Source organism: Perognathus longimembris, chromosome 3, assembly GCF_023159225.1.
Source record: "Perognathus longimembris pacificus isolate PPM17 chromosome 3, ASM2315922v1, whole genome shotgun sequence".
In the NCBI taxonomy this organism is placed as follows: Eukaryota; Metazoa; Chordata; class Mammalia; order Rodentia; family Heteromyidae; genus Perognathus; species Perognathus longimembris.
This window is the reverse complement of record NC_063163.1, coordinates 93,590,651-93,608,650: the sequence shown is the minus strand read 5'-3', so window position 1 is coordinate 93,608,650 and position 18,000 is coordinate 93,590,651. Positions and strand designations below refer to the sequence as shown.

Sequence of the window (18,000 nt, the reverse complement as noted above, 5' to 3'; positions counted from 1 at the left end):
CTGTGGACTGCTCCCTAAACCTCTGCCAATCAGCAAATAGTTGGGGAGGGGCATATGGAAGACCCTATTCAGCTTAAAGCAGCTACACATGAGACATGCACACCACTAAAGCCAGTGTTGGTTCTCTTCTTTCATCAGTGAGAATAATAAAAAAAAAGTCTTCCCTTATGGAGTAGTGTCAGACAGATTTAAAATACCCAGGGTCAAACCAAACATGGGAGAAAGCCAAGCTCATGAAATGGGCCAGCAGAAAGGCAAAAGTAAGAGGCCAAGTTGGTGAGATGTTCCCTTTTGAGACTAATTCCAATTGATGACCAATAAGCAAGGCCCCTAAAAATAATCAGAAAAAAATCCCCCCAGAAACCTGCTCCTTCTCCATTTGGCGCAGCAGCACTACACTCTGCCTAGCTGCCCTGAATTTCTCTGTAATAGTATCCTAATAAACCTATTTCTCCTTATCATTTATTTCAGTAAATTCTTTTATGAACGCTCAACTTCAGAAAATCCACATATCCTAAACAGCAAAAGCAGGTTTAAATATCACACAATATACAAAATGGTTTACATTAAAGTTCTTGCCTTTAATTGAATGGCCATTTCTTTAGAATCATCCATGCAGGAACAATTCCCACATATCTCCCTCCCCCAAATCCCACTCTACAAATTCAGATTCATATTTCTAATTCTATAGGATATGTCTTCCAAAGATCCCAAATCCCCAAGTCAATGTCTGCCTTCCATTCCTGATCCCCTTTCCTTTTCCTGTTCACCCTGAATCATTATTTGAAAGTGTGGCTTCTGTGCTCTGTTCAGATGTACTTATTTATGCTCAGAATTTCAGCTTCCATGTGCCCAAAAAGTAACTGTAGATACATGTGCCCAGCTAAGCAAGCAGCTATTAGGGGCACAGGTTGGGTTATGGGTCATACAAAGGCCAGTCACAATGGGGACAAGAGTTGGCACCGAGCCACTCCACGTTGTTATGCCCTAACTCACGCAGCACCTGCATCAGCCTGGCTTGTAGGTGAGCAAGCATCCCCAGGTGGTTGATATCATCAGCATTCTCATAACTCTCACGTGGGGCAGGATAGCGCACACGTCTTAGCTTGGTCAGTCCAATGGTATGATGTGGAAGGCTTTCCAGAACAGACATGGAGACAGGGTTCCCAGAAAAGGTGAAGACTGTAAGCTGGGAGCATTGGCATATGGCAGGTAGAATGGCAGTGAGTTGAGAGTCTATGATGCCACATTCATTTAAGCTCAGGTTCTGGAGGGTGGCAGACACACTCTTCAGCAGAGCTCCAATGCTCTCAGAAATTACATTACTCAGTCTGACCCTGTTAAGATTCAGTTCCATCAGCTGCCTGGTGTTGGGGCACTGGGACAGATTCATCAAGTCTGATTCCAGAAGCAGGCAACTGGTGACCGAGAGAATCTTCAAGGGGCTCACCAGGCATCTGAGGAGAGACAAAACAGTTAGTGCTGGGAACTAGTGGTGATGTGGTGGCAGCCAGTGGGGAAGACCTATTCTTCATGATAGTCAGTCTCTAATATAACATACTGTAAAGAGGCATTCAAGCAAGTCCAAGGTTTGGTAAAATCCTACCTACATTGTGAGCTGGGTCAAGGGAATGAAATGTCTAACTCTCCTTTCGTTTATCTTCTGAGCAGAGAAAAACACATACATAGTTTAGGGATCTGGGTGCTAAACAAGATGACTATGGAACATACTCTGAAAAAAGCCTGAGCCTATGTCTTGGGGGCATTAGTTTATTTTGGTTTCAGAGACACATCTGGTAATACTTTCAATTATAAATTAGGGGAAAATTAAAGAAGAAAATCTTCTCATCACAACTCAGACTTCCTTCCAGCCAGTGTCACCGATTGACCCTCCCCGCCTCCCGTCCTGGGGCTGTATGGCCTGAAGCCACTCCTACACCTTTTGGGTCCAGAACCAGAGGGAGTAGTTCTGGCTCGGTCTGCCTCCTGTCCACGTGGACCCCTTCAACATGACACCGCCGGAGCCCAGGGGCGGTCCTATTGGGGCATGACGTCAGCCTGTGGGGGGAGTCCCAGGATGCCACCCTTGCCAAGACAGCCCGGCTCAGCCAATTAGCCAAGTCCTTCCCTTCCTGCCTCTGTCACCGTCACTGTCACCATAATAAATCCTTCCCTCCAGCCCACTGGGTGCGGAGTTCAGTTCAAACCTCAGACTGTCTCCCTGGAGTCTTTTTTCCGCGCCAACCGTCTCCCTGGAGTCTTTTTTCCGCGCCAACCTCCGACACGTGAGAAGGGGCAGGGAGGGAGGCTTCAGTAACTTACTCTCCTTGGCTAAACACGGTCCACGAGAGTATGCCTTTGCCTTCTGCTGGCGGAAGACAAGGCCTAGTGCTCTTTCATAGTTTTGGGGGTTCAGGCATTTTCTCCAGGAGAAGGGGAGGAAGGGTCCTCAGAGGCCCGACACTGAGCCACAGTCTCACTATGTAGCCCAGGCTAGTCTCAAAGGCACTCTCCTACCAAGCCTCACAAATGCTGGAATGACAAGTTTGGTTTGCACCCCATCCAGTGTGGTTATATCTCTTATGTCTCTTTAGTCAGGACATTCTATATTGCTTTAGGACTCTGCCAGAAAAAAAGGCTATAATTGGTGCAGCCTATTTGTCTTGGACTAGAACTGAGAAACAAAATACTTATTTAAAAATAACAGAGCCAGGGGCTGGGGATATAGCCTAGTGGCAAGAGTGCCTGCCTCGGATACACAAGGCCCTAGGTTCGATTCCCCATCACCACATATATAGAAAACGGCCAGAAGCGGCGCTGTGGCTCAAGTGGCAGAGTGCTAGCCTTGAGCGGGAAGAAGCCAGGGACAGTGCTCAGGCCCTGAGTCCAAGGCCCAGGACTGGCCAAAAAAAAAAAAAATAACAGAGCCAGGTGCTGGTGATCCACACCTGTAATCTGAGCTACTCAGGAGGCTGAGATCTGAGAATCACAACTGGATGCCATCCTGAGCAAGAAAGTCCATAGGATTCATCTCCAGTTAACCACCAGAAAAACAGAAATGGCACTGTAGCTCAAGTGGTAAGAGTACTAGTTGAGCAAAAGAGCTCCAGGACAGCGCACAGGCTCTGAGTTAAGCCCCACAAGTGATAGGAAAAAAAACAAACCACAACAAAACCCCAACTTAGAAATGATGTACCTAGCCTTTTCTTTTCTACTATTAGCAACAAAAAAGGGAAGGAGCTAAGATTACCTCTAGCCTTTTTAAGAGCAGTCTGGTGACAGAAATCATACATAGGAACAAGACAATTTCTTGACATCCAGGATCATATTGCTTGCGATTGGCACAGAATAGACACTCATTATTCTTGAAATAAACATAACTTGTGCTATCTCTTACCTGAGCACACTATGCAGGCGGCCTTGAAGGAAGAAGAGAGATTCCAAATGCAGCTCCTGGAGGTGATGCAGACAGAGGAACTGAGTGCTTAGCTGGTTGACACACTGTTCTTCATCCTCTGAGGAGGTACCGGGAGATATCTGGATGTGGGACAGGATGAGTCTGCGCAGATTATGCATCTGGCCCAGATGAGAAGCAAACTTCCCAAAAATTGGCAGTTTCCAGGTAAAGCTCACTTCCAAATCTTGGACAGAGTCCAGTTTTACCATCTTCAGGATCATCTTAATATTCTGCAAGGGTACTTCAAAAATCCTCAGCTTCTTGCAGCTTAGATACAGTAAACCTTTCCTTTGCTTGACCTTCTCAATAAGGGAAGTGAGCAACTCATCATGGCTTCCTTTATTGAGGTACAGGTCTATGAGCACCTGCACAGGAGCCAAGGGTTGTTTCACTCCCCTTCCAGAATCACCTACTTTTTGCTTCTTCATCAGTGGCTGGGCAGCCTCTGGCAGTAAGCACAGACCATCCCTGGTTCTAGTCCATACAGTCTCTAAGTCTTGAGGAGTTTTCTGGCGTAAATCCAGAACTTGCAGTTTCCATTTCCTGTGGTGAAAACAAGTGATTAATTAAAAATAAAAGGAGTCTCAGAATACAGGCAAACATAAAGTGTCTAACTTAAACTTCTACTCAAAAACCTAGTCATTAGTTGCTGCTCACATCTCTATTTGGATTCTGCTTTTTCCTCTGGACATTTCTTCTAGAAGGATAACTTTGCCCTTAGATCCTCCCTGGTGCATGTTTGTCTACCAATCTAGGGGTTGAACACCAGACCTCACAAGTTCTAGGGAAGGGCTCTTCCACTCTGAACTATATCCCCAGCCTCTGTTTCCTATAACTTTATGTGCCACTGGGAAGGAGGGCAGACATGTTCCTTAAGTCCCCTATGCATGACCTGGTAGCTTATTCTAAGAGCTATCAGTAATTGCTTCTTTACCAGCACCCTCCCAAGGCCATGCTCTCTATACCTTTGACACCAGCTGTGTCATTCTCATATTCCCAAACTGCTGAGTCTTCCTCACCTAGGGCGAACCTCTTGAGTAAGAAGTGTATCCAGCCCTCTGAGCACAGCTTGGAAGGCCTCCTGGTGAGGCTGCCATTCCTTCATCAGAGTCCCCAGAGGAAGGCAGGCAAAGGGCCAAGCCTGCACAATTGCCTTCAGGACCTCATTGTGTCTCCCAGCATAGGCTGCTGTGAACAGAGATGGAAAGAGCTCCATAGGCAGCTCTTCCAGAGCAGCAATGGCTAAGGCCTCATTCTTCAGCAGGCTCTGCTCAGCCAGCTCCAGGAGTCTCGATGGGTCACACATGGTCTTCTTGATGAAACTGTTGCAAAAAAAATGATGAGAAAACATTCATGCAACAAGAAAGTCTTCTTAGCCCAAGCATGAGTAACTTCATTTTCTCTCCTCACCCCTTCTGAATGACCAATTCAATCCCAATGTCATTGGTGTAGCAAAAGTGGAGATCTGTTTACTGAAATTCCATTCTGTACTCTGGCCAAAAAAACACACCCATATCTCTGCTGGCCCAGTGATGAGGAGGCAGCAATATAACCACTGTCATCATCCTACATCTACTCACATCTCTAATTCCAGTCCTCCTGGAAAGTAAGTACCAAGAGCACAAAAGCTGAAATGGCCTTTTTTAGAAGAAAAGTTTGAAATTATACTTCTCTGAAATACTTCTTTAGTAGAACTGTTTGGGATCTGTTCATTTCTGAATGTCAAAATACCTGCTTATACAGAGGAGTTAACTTGGGGATATGATCTAAGTAGAACATAAAACTCATGTAAGTTTTATGTGTAATAATCCCACAGCGATTGAGAGAAACTTATTTAATGTTTTAAAATTATAGCATAAATTAATTGTACAAATGGATTTCATCAAGGCAAAACTCAACAAGAATTGAGCACTACAGTAGCTAAGAAAACCTAACCAACCAAGCAAAACAAAAACCTGTTTTCAACCTAAAAGCCTAGAGAAAGATTCAGCAGTTCTAATGGTCCTGGAGACAGGGAGACAAACCAGAAGTCTGTCCTACAGCTGCACCTCTATATTGAAGCATTAGGTACACAGAAGAGATATTTATGGCCTCTGTGCCAAATGAAGTCTACTTATAACCTTGTTTTACTTTATGGCATTATATATGGATGAGTATCTTCTTAAATAGAGACTAGAGAAAGAATTTTAAGATTACAAAAATTTTATCCACTTTATATCCTAACTTGAAAAAGATATAGACATTTTTACCTTTTTAAGAACACTGGTCCTAATTTTTCCATAAAGTAGGAAGAAAAACTTAACACTTTTCCCAGGGATCCTTGTGCTTCAAGGATTAAAGTGACTATTTGGTGTCTGGTTTTCGCTTTATTGATTTCCACTCATTTACTATTAGAAGCATCAATGCAACCTGTGCAACCTTCTAAAACTATTGTATAGGCTGGCAATATAAACACTGCAATGTGACTGCCTCATTTAAATCTTGGTGACACAAGAAAAAGTGAATCTGCATGTGTGTTGATTTTGATTAAGCATCTAAAAAGTATAATGTATATTTTTCTAGTGCTATGAAAACTAAATTTCATTAGAATAGTGAACTATTTTTCTTTAGTCTTCAATGTTGGGCTGAGACTGGGAGGGATCACAGTTACAGGCCTGCCCATGAAAAAATGTCCAGGAGACTCCATCCCAAAGGAAGTGTGATGGCACATGGCTATCATCCCAGTTGTGATGGGATGAAAAACAATAACAACAACAAAAAACAAAGGTAAATCCAGGTCCAAATGTGGACATAAAAAAAACAAAGACAATATTTCAAAATAACCACTTCATAAAAAGAACTGGAGATATGGCTCAGCAAAAGAGCACCTGCCTACCAAGTACAGAACACAAATTCAAAGCCTACTACTACTCCAAAAGGGAAGAATACAAACAAAGCAAGTTGAACAAGAATGTGCACATCTATAATCCTGGATACTGAAGAAGTACAGGTATATATTTTCAACTACTGCAGCCTCCCACTGATATTTAACCATGGTCCAAGACTGGCTTGGGAAAAATCACAAACCCTACCTGAAAAACAAAAAGCAAAAGGACTAGGGGGCATAGCTCAAGTGGTACATTGCTTGCCTACCAAGAAGCAGCAGGCTCTGAGTTCAAACTCATGAATCACCAAAAATAAACAAATAAAAAAGGAAAGAGAAACAGGAAAAAGGGGAACAGGAAAGAAAAAAAGAAAAGGAAAGGGAAGAAAAAATGGAAGTTCCAAAAACTGAAGGTTGACAATGATGGCTTCATTGTGGATAAGCAAACAAAAATATCCTGAGCCATTCAACAGCATCTTGCTGTGTTGGAGAATTAAAGTCTCCAACCAGTGGAAAAATTTAGCCCCAGCATGGTTACTCTGATGCCTCATTAGCACACTAATAGGCCCTTGGGAACACATTCCCAGTAAGGAGTTCCTGGTGTTTGTGGGCCAAAGGAAGCCACCTGTTGTTGTGAGAATCTCCTTTTCCCCCCTGCTTAGCAAGTCTCCCTGAGGAGACTTGCTTGACCAGCTGCCTTTAGTGTTAGATTCTCACTATAAACAGGAAAGTCTCCTCACTGTTATTTCACAAGTATTTGGAGAAGTCAAGATTGATGTTATCTAGCCTTAAGGATAGTAGCTAGGAGATAATTATAGTTCTACCTCAGTTGTATACAGTTCCTTGTTTTGATATCAACAATCTTTGTAGTCACTACCTCCTGTAATTAGAGGGGCATTTGTACCAAGTTCCTGCCCTCACAGTAGGAAATTTCCTCCACTTTTGTATTTGAGACAAATGTCATGCTGTATTGATCTTTTACCCTGTAGTTGTAAAATTGGTTTCTAACCCTATATAAACCCTGGCCCTCTTGGAATAAAGTATGCATTGGTTCACTGGCCTTGCATCCCCCCCCCCCTGCCCCCCTTGTCCTCATTACAACTGCAGTTACCCAGGTTCAACATTGCTGACCTACAGTGTCCACACACCACAAAAACCATTCAAGGCCAAGGTGTATCCCACCTGATATGAGAGGCTAGAGTAGTTGAAAATGTATAACCTGAGAGTGAACCAAGATAAACCAGTTTTCCAGGACTGACCACCTCAGGTCCACTGACCCTCAACAAGTCAAATTAGCATAATAGACATTGTGAATGTGACCACAGCTTGAGTATGGGGTCCTCAACACACTAGAGCTGCTTCCTAAAATATTGATTTGAAGTCAGGATGTCATGTTTGTGAAGCACGTACTGTTCCATTTGAGCCAAGGCTTAGCCCTTAGTTATTTTTCAGGTATGGTCTCATGTTATTGTCCTAGGCTAACCTCAGACTGCAGTCCTCCTACCTGGGCCTCTTGTGTAGCTGAGATAATAGGCATACACAACAATCCTCAGTATACTAGCTGAAATGGTCTCTGTCACTCTCCCAGTCCCCATCTCATAAGTGGTTAGGATAACATGCATGAGCCACTCTGCTCAGCTAAGTGATCCTTCTTGCAAAACAGCAAGAGAATACATTTGTGCAAAATGGAAAAAAATGATTTAGGAAAATAAAGACTTTTCCTACTTCCCTAAGAAATGCATCAGGATGGAGAGTCTCTTTAGCTACTCAATGACAAAGATCAGCATTAACAGGTGATATCCAGGTAACTGAGATGATTGATGATGATTGGGGACCATCTTACCTGATAACTTCTTCCACACCAGCTCAACTCAGACTGCACTCCAGTACTCCAATATTTCTTTCTCACGATGTCCTGTCCTGCCAGTCACCAGCTTCCACACGAGTCTGACAGCAGTAAGAAAATGCTCCAAAAGCAAGGAGACTGGGTTTTTAACACATATGGTTATGGAATGTAGGCCTGGGAGAACTGCAGAGGAAACTGAGCTCTACAGACTCCATCCTGACCTCAGGAGGACTCTCCTCATTTAACTGACTAATTTTGACACAAAATATCTATGTAGACCAGGCTAGCCTTGAACTTTCCAAGTCCTACACTCTAAGTGTTCTGTACCACATCCAGCGCAACTCTTCTGTGTGTGTGTGTGTGCACTTGCATGCCTGCCAGTCCTGGGGCTTGGACTCAGGGCCTAGCCACTATCCCTGAGCTTTTTCCCCCTTTTTCTGGCCAGTCCTGAGGCTTGAACTCAGGGCCTGAGCACTGTCCCTGGCTTCTTGTTTCTCAAGGCTAACACTCTACCATTGAGCCAAAGTGCCACTTCCAGCCTTTTCTATATATGTGGTGCTGAGGAATTGAACCCAGGGCTTTATGTTGAAAGGGGAATGAAGAAGTTGAAGTAAACCCCATTTTCAGGCAGCCCCCATTTTGTTGTCTGAGCAAACCCAGGGCAAGCTTATTAGGGCCCAGCCGGTCAAGAACTCTAAACGCCTGGGAATGCTTAACTCTAACTTCCCCTAGAATGCTTCGAACCCTGAGTCAATCAGATTTGTACCCGTAATTTTGCTTGCTTAAACACCTGATTGCTGTAACTTTGTCTTTTGCCTTCATAAGCTCTGTGTAATCGCAGCTCAAGGCTGCCTCCTAACCTCCGCTGTGTCCGTGGGTAGGACAAGGCCCCAAGCTAGGGCTCGCTTGAATAAATTCTTGCCTTGCTTTTGCATTTTGGAATGTCTGCGTCTCGTCGTTTCTCGACTTGGCATAACAATGTATATAAGTCAAGCACTCTACCACTAGGCCACATTCCGAGCCTTCAGCACCCGTTTCTCTTCACTGAGTTTGAGGTCCATGTGAGTGACAGACCTGAGCTGGTGACAAGTGACCCTCCCCTGAGGGTCGCTGACCCCCGTCCCGCCCGCGTCACTTCTCCCCGCTCCCTGCTCTGGGACCCCGAGCCTCTGAGGGCGGCCTCCACCCCCAGGCCTGCGCAGAGGCAGGGTCCCCAGGAGAGACACCCCGTTTCAAACCCATACCCTGCCCACAGAGGACAGCACCCCGTCCCGCCCCGAGGCCCCGGATCTCTGAGGGACGGCATCCAACACCCCTGGCTCCAACACCCCTGGCCGTGGCCGCCTTCCCAGGGCCGGGCCGCCGGCTCACGTGGGCCGCGGGTGCGCTTGGCTTCACCCCGCAAGGCCACAGCCCACTTTCGGGTGGAAAACTGGGAACCCAGGGCAGGGTGGGCACCGGGAAGGAGACGAGGGCGCTGCTTGAATTTACCGTGTATTCCCCACCGCGCCTCGCCAGGCGTCCTCCAGGCCTCGGCTATGGCTGCTGTAGCCCGAGGAACCCGAGGATGACTCAGCAGTTTGCGGGCGCTCATGCGAAATCTCGCGAGATCTTGGTGGAGTGGACGGGAGTCCAGGACCGGACGTGCCCCGGGATTGGGAGGTGGGAGGAAGGGAGGCTGTGGGGATGAGTAGGCCTGTGACCCAGCGAGGGGTGGGGCTTGGGAGTAGGGGTGTCGGGCAGGAGACTAAGAGGGGGAGAAGGATCAGGGGAAACAGGGGTGTCAGGAGAGTGAGGGACACGGTGAGGCGACAGAAGGGTTGGGGTAGGGAGAGGTGGAGGTTTCCTGAGATGGGGAGAAAGACGTCCGGGCATGGAAGCCTCTGAGCCTGTTCTTTACTGGGCACCCCCCCCCCGGGCTCTGTGGCATTCGTGGCCGGGTGACCTGGAGCCCTAGCTCCACCCCACCTTCCTACTCGTTGCCCGTGGCCTGTCCCTTGGTCCCTCCTCCCTGGAACCTGCGGGTCGTCATCTTCAGCCCACCCTGGGTAGAACCTGCTTTCCTCAGCCTTTCCTTTGGAGAGTTTCCCAGAGTTCTGCCAGGACTCCCCCTCCCATGTGCCTGCCTTGGCTCAACCCCTGCCCCTGCCCTCTACAGCTTTCTCCTGAACTCAGCTGGCTTTGGCATCCTTTTTTCATAAATTCAGAACTTCCCTTTTATTTTATTTTTTACAAACAAATACTTATTCAATACAAAAGTATAACTAGGAAGAAAAAGCTCATCTAGATTGCCTTGCCTTGACCACCAGGGCAATTTTGCTCTGAGAGTAGCATTGGGACACTGAACTCTTTGGGACGGCTTGCAAAGCTTTGTGCTCACTTCTTCTCAGTCCTTTTTGAGGACAGGGTCAGCCTTCTGGAGAGAGAAGGTGGATCCTTATCATTTCCTCGTGGAGAAATGAAGACAAATGAAGAGCAAACTACAAGCGCTGGCATTCAAAACTATTCAAGATTGGGCCCAGGAAATGTTTGAGTCTTGAAATTAGCTTCCTCCATCAGGCCTAGAAAGTACTCAGCCCCAGTAAACCAAGTTTATATAAAAAGGGTTGCAGATGTGATGGGCTCTGGAAATTTAGCCATGTCATGCCGGTGAACCCCTAATGTCAAGCATAGGAAATAGTGACCTGGAAGGTGTAATAGCCAGTGGGACAGGAAGTCCTGCCCCTGCCGTTGTCACTGCCAGGACCCCGAGGAGGGGACATGGCATTGGGCTGCTGGACCATCAAGAATGTGGGAAGGGCAGCCAAGGAAGCCCTGCCCCACACTGGCTTTAGTGCCACTGTAGTGTGTGTGTGTGTGTGTGTGTGTGTGTGTGTGTGTGTGTGTGTATTCCCCTTTGGAAGAGGAAAAAAAGGGAGGAGGAGAAGAGGAGAGGAAGGAGGGAGGAAAGTAGGTGGTGCCTGCCAGAAGAACAGAAAGGAACTGGCCTGCAGAGAGCATAGAGTAGCCTGTGGCCTGTGGGGAAGTCTGAAGCCTGAGGCTTGTGGAGAGGTTTGAAGCCTGAGGTCTGAGGAGAGCCCTGAGGCCCAAGGCTTACAGAGAAGCCTAAGGCCTGTGAGGAGGCCTGAGACCTGAGGAGAAGCAAGGCCTGCAGGAAGGAGGAATAGAAGGAAGCTCGCTCCTCAAGGGGTTTGGAGGTTGAAGCTGTTGGAGGTTAAGGAATGGAGGTTTGGTCAGGACTGGTCTTGGTTCTGGGTTCTGGTTCTGGTTGCCCAGGACCAGGTAGTCACAGGCCAGTATTTGGAGGTGGAGGGCTCTTCTGGTTCTGAATTTTAGGCTGCAAATAAAGTTCCTTTGTAAATAAAACCCCTTTCCACCTTTAGTTATGCCTCCATGGATTTCTCTTGCTCTCGGGATATAACAGAAGGTGGCTGTTTTATCCTGGATCCATACTGTTATCAAGACATCTCCATGCCTGTGGACTAGAGGAGCTTCAGGCTCCCAGATTCCTGATGAACGAATGTGGAATGGTATGTACTTTCAAATGAGGTCCTTACATTGATACATGTTTGACTTGGAATTATCACATAAAACAAGTGACAAAGATTGCGTTTTTGACTGTGGCCTCAACAACTACAGAGAAGGAGTCAGGTCTCTATCACCCGTGTCATACACTACATTGCTCTGTAGGAGTACCAGGCCTGTATGCTTGGAGATGGAGCCCACTCTTGGTGGCACTCAAAGTTTCCTTGGCTATTTTCTCTGGGCACTGTACTTCCCAGGGGTCCTAAATGGGAATGGCAGGATTACTTACTAATGTCTTACACATCGAGAGAATCTCTGGTCATAAGGCTATTGACTTTGGGGAGTTAGGAAGGCAGGACAGATCCTCAGCACAAGAGCTGAATCACACTTTCGGCATCTCCACAAAGGGCACATGAGAGGCCTCCTCTTAAAACAGGCACTTAGTAGCCCTTCCAGCTCCTACAGGCTCTCCTTGCAATTTCACCTTCTTAAGAGGCAGGCACTCAGCAGCAGAGCTTACAGGATAGACATCTCTTACTGCAACAATCTTCATGGCCTGTAGATTGTGACCTCTCCTGTTTTCATATGCGTGCTTATATATACCAGCAGCCAATCTGGGCTCTACTTAGTTTTTCTGCATTTCTTTCTGTGTGTGTGTGTGTGCATGCACACACGTGCGCAAGCACATGTGCACCCTGTGCATGTGCACCTGTCCTAGGTCTTAAACTCAGTGCCTGGAACTGTCCTGAGCTTCTTTGCTCAAGGCTCTATGACTTAAGACATAAGTCCACTCCATCCTCCTCCTCCTCCTCCTCCTCCTCCTCCTCCTCCTCCTCCTCCTCCTCCTCCTCCTCCTCCTCCTCCTCCTGCTCCTCCTCCTCTTCCTCCTTCTTCCTCTACTTCTCCTTTTCCTCCTCTTCCTCCTTTTTCTTCTTCTTTTTCTAGTTAATTGGAGATGTCTTATGGACTTTCTTGCCCAAGCTGAGCAAGGTCCTCAGATCTCAGCCGCTTAAGTAGCTAGGATTATAGGCATGAACCACCAGTGACAGGCAGCTGCTGTTTCTTGATGTACCAAAAAGAAAATTATGTAATCAATGCATAATTTTGAGTCCTTACTTGCTTTCTACTGGAACTATGCCAATAAACTCATGTTTCTCCTCTTCCTCATCACTGAAGATGTCAGTCTTCCAAAGGAATCTGAGGAATGAGAAAGTGCTGACATCTGGAAGGTACACAAACAGTGGGCATGTTTGCATACACCCAAATATTTCTAAACTGGCTGCTCTCAGCAGAACCTGACTTCCTTGGGTCCCCCTGCAGCAGGTGAGACTCAACCCTTCTAACCCCTGCCTATCAGGAATGCAAGTTTGTTAGGTCAATTCATTAGTGCATTCTGGGTGAGGAAACCAGAGCAATTCTAAATAAATAATATATGGGCAGGAGGAATTTTATAGATATGGTAGACCTATCTATATTGAAGTGTCACACAACAATGCTTGTACAATCATGGACCACAGGACAATAATAAATAAGTCTGTGTGGTCCAGTAAGGTCTTGACCAACTCCAGCTGCTGAAAGACATTCTGTTGTCTTTGCACAATAAGAAACATAACCTGAGGACCCATTACACGGGGCCTGTCCTTTCCTTTAAAATCCTAAGATGTGTGTGTGTGTGTGTGTGTGCACGTATGCGTGTGTGTGTGTTTGTCAATTGCCTCTACAAAATCAAGTATTTGAGGAGGAGAATTATCAAAACTGGAGAAAAGAGAAGAGAATAGCTAACAAGAAAGAGGCAGGAAGAACGCCTGGCAGAATGGCTCACACTAAGAATCTACTAGGGAGGCTGAGACAGGATTATCGCAGCTGGAGGCCACCCTAAACTGCCACTAGGGAATCTCCAGCATATAAACAAGCTAGGAGCAGGATGCCACCAGTTGTCACAGCTACTCTGGAATCACAAGATCTTAGTCCACCTCCACTAGACAAAAGCCAGGGCTCCTCCTCAAGAATCTGAAATGCAAGGACTGGGTGCCAGCCTCCATTCCTAGCAGTCTGACTTCAATTCCCAGTAACAAGCAATGAAAAGAAAAGAAGTGAGAGAGGAAATGAATTACATGCACACTAGTGGTTTCTTCTTTGCTGCTGTTGAAGTCATCCGCTGAGTGACCAGGAGAAGTAGCAGTGATGTATTTAGGGCAGGAAAGGAGAGAGTTAGTTTGGAATTGGAAATTCCAACTCCTTTTGCTCCTAGAAGTATGTCACCAACCTCAGCACCCTCACTTGCCTCATCCCCATGCTGTGTCTCTAGCTTTGAAGTTCACAGGCATCCTGGTGCCCAGCCAGGTGATGGAGGCTATCCACCCAGCTTCCAGGGTCTGGAGGTGAGACAAGCCATCCTTTGAATGGGTGGATGAAGAAAAGCCATGCTTTGGGAAATATGTAGATGTATCATGTTGTTTAGCCCCAAAGGAGCCTTGCTCTTGGTGCTGTGTTTATGTACAGTGCTTTTGCTAAAGTTTGGGCTCCTCCCAAACATGTGGCCATTGTCTTCAAAAGCTTGGTTTGGGCTTGGTTTAGGTCTGTAGATCTTTGACACAAGAGTCTATCCACAGGGGCTAGGAATATGGCTTAGTGGCAGAGTGCTTGCCTCGCATACATGAAGCCCTGGGTTTGATTCCTCAGCACCACATATATAGAAAAAGCCGAAGTGGCACTGTGGCTCAAGTGGTAGAATACAACTTCTTCAGCAAAAAGAAACCAGGGACAGTGCTCAGGTCCTGAGTCCAAGCCCCCTGACTGGCAAAAGAAAGGAGTCTATGTACAGTCCTGGGCCTTTTCAACATAGCATGACTGATCATGCTCTGTTGGGCATCTATCCTATATATTGCTTGCTTGTTCACCTATTGATGGGCACCTCTACTGATTGCATACCTTAGTGATTGCAAGTAGTGCTGCAATAAGCATAGAACTATAGGCTGCTCTTTTGTATCTGATTTTACTTCCTTCAGTCCTCCCCTCATGAACTCTAGATTGGAATCAACTAAAGTAAAATAATTCACAAAAGGAAAGCATTCTTTGACATTGTATGATTCCACCTGTGTGAGGTTCTTAGAACAGACAAATTCATGTGGATAGAAGACGAAAGACTTACCAAAGGCTGGGGAGAAAATACATTGTGTGTGTGTAAATATGTAGTAATATATAAAATATTGTATGCATATTATACATCTATTGTAATGTATTGTAATATGTATATCAATCATCCTTAAGGAATTTGGTGTGGGATAATGAAAAAGTTCCAAAATTGGAAGGTGGTAATTGCAGTTGTACTTACTACCATGCCACTGTATTGCACACTTAAATGTTAAAATGGTAGGTGTAGAGCCACTTCCCTTTCTCGAATGAAGTGTCGTTGTCCTGATGTATCATGTGGAGTTTTTTTCAACTATCTGTTCCTAGTAAATGCTATATTTGGGGAAACCTTTAAGTGAATGAGTAATTTTATTTTCAAATAATAAAATTGTTGATGGAGGATCTTCTCTATTCTGTAAGGAACTCTACCTTTCATCCATCCTTCCCTGATTGCATCTCTCTATTCTCCTCCCCTTCTTGTCTCTCACTATTTCCCCATAGACCCAACTAAACTGATCAGATCTCCATTGGTGCACTCTATCCCAATTCCGTGTTCACTTTCAGTTTGTGTTCTATTTCTGGGATGTATTTCATTCTAATGCACTACAGAGGGCAATATGAAGTGTTGGAAGGCCAAGATCTCAGTTGCCAAGAGAAGTTTAAAAGTCCACGTGCCTGGACTCAGTCCTGATATCTCACATGCACACCTGCCGAAGGCTGATCATTAACCCTGTGCTTCTATAAAGAAGAGCCATTCTTGGGATGGGATCTCCACCACGTGCCACCATGGCCAGCACATTAAGCCCCAGCACTGTCACTGAGACCCCAGAGACCCCTGCATTGCCAAAAACACATCCAAAGTGCTGCTGACATTTCTGTCATTGTCATCTATTTCATATTCGTGATAGCTGTTGGAATATGGGTATGTAGGATTCAAATCAGTTTTTGGGTGGGCACCATGGTTGGGTTGAAGTGTCTTGGCAATTTTCATGAGTGCCATTGTGTTTCTATCTGAACCATTTCCTGGTGTGTGACATTAGTAATACTTTGCTGAGAGAATTAATTCATCATTTAAACAGAGCCAGGACTGGAAAACTCTCAGTTTATTTAATATATTTGGAATCTTTTGTACCAAGCCAAATAACAAAACGTTTTTGTTAGCTCATTTTCTTTATTTTCCCTTTATTGCTTGTTTCTTTTCTGACTTTGCAGGTCGGATAATTAAATCATTTGTATTGCATTCAGTCTTTTGAGTGTGGGTTTTGATGCTCCAAATCTTCATCTGAGCACAGCATTAGGGTTACCTCACACTGTTTTTATAAATAAAATCAAGACCAGCTTGTCACAATACGATCTCTTGAATTCCTTCCAACTCTGAGTTTTGTTTTTTTCTTAATAAAACAATGATTATAAATTTGTTTTAAAATTGATGATCATCACAGTTTTTGGAAAAGACTTTTTCTCTGGGGGAGTGCCAGAAAGTCACTGCTGTCAGCATGTTGGCCACAGTGACTGGAGTACCATGTAAATCCTGTGAGTACAGCTGCAGTGACACCTTAATTCTCACATGCCTTTCTGCTCAGGCCATGCTGAAGACCAACCGAGGCACAGTTGGAAGTTACTTCCTGGCTGGTCGAGATGTCTCCTGGTGGCCAGTAAGTAGACCACTTTCCTGGAAATAAATTAATAAAGTGTGTGCTTGTGCATGCAAACATGTGCACACGTGTGTTTATAGAAAGTTTGAGATGAGGCTGCATCTTCCTCTGTAAACCTAAAGATTGAATTGGATGTTGTGGATCCTCAATTATTCCTTCATAGATCTTGCATGTGTACATAGTTCAAAAGAAAATTGGGCTTCAGAATTGACCTGGCCAGTAGAAAAGAAAGAAGCAACTCTTGCTTGGAGCCAGTGGCTCACACCTGTAATCCTGGTTACTCAGGAAGCTGAGAAACCAGCCCAGGCAGGAAATTCTGTAAGACTCTTATTTCCAGTTAAGCACCAAAAAAGCAGGAAGTAGAGCCATGGCTCAAGTGGTAGATCACTACTAGCCTTGAGCACAAAAGAAGTTCAGAGACAATGCCCAGGCCCTGAGTTCAAGACCCACAAAAGAGAGAGGGAAGGAGAGGGGAAGGAAGGAGATGGGAGGGGAGGGGAAGGGAGGGGAAGGGGAAGGGATGGGAAAGGGAAAGGAAGGGATGGGAAGGGAAGGGAAGGGAAGGGAAGGGAAGGGAAGCAGACCAACTGCCAACTCAAAATAATATTTTATTTGGAAAATTCAGACATTGCTTGAGCACAAAAGAAGTTCAGAGACAATGCCCAGGCCCTGAGTTCAAGACCCACAAAAGAGAGAGGGAAGGAGAGGGGAAGGAAGGAGATGGGAGGGGAGGGGAAGGGAGGGGAAGGGGAAGGGATGGGAAAGGGAAAGGAAGGGATGGGAAGGGAAGGGAAGGGAAGGGAAGGGAAGCAGACCAACTGCCAACTCAAAATAATATTTTATTTGGAAAATTCAGACATTGCTTTTGTGTACTATCTTGTGGAACATGCAAGTCTCAACCAATCCCAAGCTTTTGAGAAGCTTACTTTCTAGTAGGCACTCAAACAATCTCAATATCCCTCTCAACGAGCTGAGCAGAAATAAAAAAAAGAATATGACAGAACTAAATATTGGAATATATGAAGCATCACTGGGTCCCAGGCCTATATTCTGTTCTTTCACAGCTGGTACTCCATTCATAACTCACTCAAGAGATCTCTCTTGATCTGTGAGTCTTTAACAGCAGACAATATGGTGGAAAGGGAGATAAATGAGAATAATGTCCTATTGCTGCTGACAGGTGTGAGCCACCGGAGCATGCTATGTCTGATAGTTTTTGACCAAAGATAAGCTCAACTCAGAACATATTGGTAGATGTATTAATGTACCCCAAAAGCAGATATCAGTGTTTTTCTTTTGTAAAAAGCATGATCTTAAGTACTCTAGGGTTTAAAGTTTATATAATTTTCAAATATATAACTTTTACATTGCATTACAAAAGCACCTATAGTCAATATGTAAAACCAATGAATATGCGTTTTAAAAAAAATCTTTTATTTTCTGAACTTCGAAAGATTGTATCAGGGGGATACAATTTAACATGTCCATGTAAATGGCCAGTGCTTCTGGATCAGAGTCTCCT

General features: G+C 45.2%; 1 pseudogene; it reads right to left on the bottom strand.

Moving 5' to 3' along the window:
* Positions 1 to 898: 898 nt before the first annotated feature.
* On the bottom strand, positions 899 to 15,823 carry LOC125347755 (annotated as a pseudogene).
* Between the last annotated feature and the right edge of the window lie 2,177 nt (positions 15,824 to 18,000).